At 38.6% G+C, this 3450-nt stretch overlaps 1 protein-coding gene across 4 annotated transcripts in view; it reads left to right on the top strand.

The window, feature by feature from the left end:
* The first annotated feature begins 1455 nt into the window (after positions 1-1455).
* Positions 1456-3450, top strand: part of SEPTIN11 (septin 11) — a 1067046-nt gene continuing 1065051 nt past the window's right edge. For 2 of the 4 annotated variants that reach the window (XM_044061169.1, XM_044061171.1), the window contains exon 1: positions 1457-1601. The gene's annotated coding sequence lies outside the window, so the exon portion shown is untranslated. Of the gene's footprint in view, positions 1602-3450 lie in introns of all 4 variants that reach the window. The other 2 variants (XM_044061173.1, XM_044061170.1) reach the window with 2 other exon arrangements.

Raw genomic sequence — 3450 nt, 5'->3', positions numbered from 1 at the left:
TTTTGATTCATCTCAGGAGAAATGACATAGGCCAGAGTCTGTTTAAAGATTTATTAAGAATGATTACATGATGCATTCAATTTATTGGGGAGTGCTGGCCAAGGGCTAACATATTCTAGTCAGAAGTATTGTAGAGATGGAGCTGGAAGGGAGCCATGACCATTCAGACAATGGAATGAAGGCACTACAGGATTGATAATAGTACAGTGGACAAACTGTTGGAAGGTATGGGGGACTTTTAGATAGCCCATCCTTACAATTAAGGCTAAGTAGCCAGACATGTAAGAGAGTGATTGGATTCACCTGTCATCAGGATGGATGTGTGTTTTTCACTCAGACCTGGAGGTGGGGCTCTTCTTTTTTAGTTCAGTTTTAGACTTCTGATTGTTTTGGGAATTACATGAATGTTGGACGGCCAGACATCAACAATGTTGCCTGCTCTGTAGTATGTAGACAATAACCTCCCTGAAATTCCTACATTGTGCACATACATTTCTTTGCATAATTGGCTTGCTATCAGATTAGGACAAATGGCAATCAATATACATTTGCGGTCAAGTAACCCATGAAATGTATCTGAGAGCTGTACCCAGTCTTGGACAAATGAAAAGTGGTTTGGATAAATGCTAGGGTTACCATCTTTTCAAATGGCCAAAGTAGGAAATTTTCAGGACACACATCAGATTTTACAGGCCAACACATACCCATGGTCAGTACAAAGGACAGAACTTAACTTTTTTGCCTAAATAAAAGCTTATTCTTGTAGCAGTTTAGTTGCTTATTCTGTTTCTTGTACCATTTAGGTATTTGAGATACAGAAATAACTATTTTTTGCAAATATTACATAAAATGAGACATAATTATGACCTACAATCTCAGGACATTTGCCATTTTTAATATTTTTTGTCAGGACACAACTGCCCAAAGAGGGACTGTCCCTCGCAAAGTGGGACAGGTGGTAACCCTAATAAATGCCCAAGTAAGATTTACTGAGCATCATTTTTTTAAGCATGACTATTAACTCTTCTGTTCTTGTGATATTTTAAAATCAAAATACTCAAGATTTACCTTGTAAGCCTCAAACTTATGACTAAATAGCATACTTAGTTTTTATAAGAGCTTTCTTAAGCACTTGGCTACTGCCTGCTATATACAAATCAGTGTTGCCATCTCTCCGATGCCTTGTCAAAATTAAATTCGGTTTGACCCATCTTGTTTACAAAGATAATAATCAGTTACTAATTACAGTAATGCAGCATTTCTTGAAGATAGTCTGTCTCTCTCAGGATAGTAACGAGCACTCACACATTATAATATTTACACTGCAACAAGAACTGTGAAATACTCTTTATAAAGCAAGGGCAACATATTCCCACCCACAGCCTCTGAAACCTACAGGCGGGGAAGGCTATATGCTTAACTGTGATAACCCAGGCCGCAGAGTTGACTGACTGGGGGCGTGCGCGCGCACACACAATGTAGCTGAGCTGCGTACAGTGGGAGTAGGACCGACAACCATCGGTGGGCAGGCAGCACTTGACAGGGTTTGGAGCTACTTAAGAGACGTTGCTAGCATGGCTGTGGCAGTTGGGAGAAAATCTGTAAGTACTATTAAATTCAGAATTAATACTGTGTCTCCACCGGCATTTAGAGCTGTCCGTTACTGCTGCTTCTGAACGCTCAGTCCATGTCATAGCATGTATACCGCTGCTGAACAGTTAGACTTAACCGTATTTAGGGCTGCCACAACACCCTACGCAATCCAAAAATATATATGTGGTATCAAGTTTGTATGAGCTAGCGGTGCAGAATACTTATGTAATTTAACATAGATCATCATTGGAAGATAATTGTGGATTGCTTCACGTCCGAGGTGAACATAAACGTGCACTTGTTTTTTTTTCTTAAACTATTGTGATTAGATGCGTAGTGTGCCTAATTGTATGGCGGTATTCCTGATGCTGTTTAATTAAAAGATAGGCATCCTGTTTACTCTCCAGCCTGGGTGCAAAAACACTTTTGAGCTGCAACTTGTCACACTAGGTTTGGTAACACAGCCCATGTTCTGCTGAATTACAGTGTAACTTGCACTCTCATTTTAGCTGCGTAATGACCTTTTCATTAAACCATGTTAGTCAGTGAAGTTAATAAGGTAGTCAAGTCATCCTTGACAAGACAGAATGAAGAATTTCATCTTTTGGGCTATTTTTGCACGTTTTGTATCAGAGTATCTACCTTTAGGAAAGTTTGTGTAGCCTGGTGTTGATGCACACGTTATTGCCCTGAGTATATCTCCGCGTGTGTGTTTGCATAGCACTAAATTCGATATTAGTAAAAGTACAAGTATTGTAGTATTTTGCCTTTGCTTCATTTTCTAAAGGAGTGACCTCAACAAGCTGCATTCAGTACCAGTCTTGCATTTTATTTAACCCACTATTTTTCCTGACTTCTGTATGTAGCTTATTGAATATTGAGGTACTGCACCGTATGCCCCGCACTACACACACACAAAGTACATCCTTTCTAATTTACTTATGTAGTGCATTTCCGAGCAGTGTGTGGGAGGGAGATTTAGCACTTTAAATGTTTATGGTCACAGAGGAAAGTGTGTTTCTATTTGCCCGCCCGTTTGTCTAGTTATCTGTGCATATATCCAGGTGTCCTGTAAGACACTGTTCGGTTCGATTCTCAGCTAGAGGGTCTTCTGCGTGTAGACATGCGTGAATGGGCGTACCTTCGTTGAAGGTTGTGCGTCAGGGCTGGTAACTCGGCACGTAAAAATCAACTACCAATCATTAGCGGACCGGAGGTCCTACCTATATGTATGTGTGTGTGTATGTATATATATATATATATATATATATATATATATATATATATATTATTTATTTATTTATTTTATTTTACATTTGTTAACCGGGCTAGTCCAACTGGATACATGTCCATTTTCAGTGGAGGCCCGAGGAGAAAAGCTCCGAGTTTTCAAAACATTTAATGTTACAAGTAATTTAAAAATAATAATACAAAAATGTATAGCAAAATGTTACAAGAACAAGATTTGTTCATAGTAAAAAAATGATTTCACAATTTTTACCACAAGAAAGCAATAAGTAAGTAAATCAAGAAAAGATGGGGATATAAGGTTACTCAGGACTTCTACAGGATAAGACAGGAATTGGAAAACAGGATTGGTGGTTAGATGGGATGAGTAGAGCTGGAGAGAGTAGAATGGTCAGAGAGAAATTATGATATAAGGATAAATTTTAAGAGAAAAAAATTGAGGGAGACATGGTAGAGCAGAGGAGAAGGAAATGAAAAGCAGATTAATCAGGGTTATTGCAAGAGCATAACCAGTGGTTGGAGAGGAAATGTTTAAGGTTAGTTTTGAATAATGGGAGAGATGAAAGAGCTGTTAGGTCATTTGGTAGGAGGTTCCATATTTTACCAACA

Source organism: Protopterus annectens, chromosome 2.part0 (assembly GCF_019279795.1).
Source record: "Protopterus annectens isolate FY-2018-M chromosome 2.part0, PAN1.0, whole genome shotgun sequence".
Taxonomy (NCBI): Eukaryota; Metazoa; Chordata; order Ceratodontiformes; family Protopteridae; genus Protopterus; species Protopterus annectens.
Note: the sequence above shows the minus strand (reverse complement) of the source record. Positions and strands in the feature narration are given on the sequence as shown.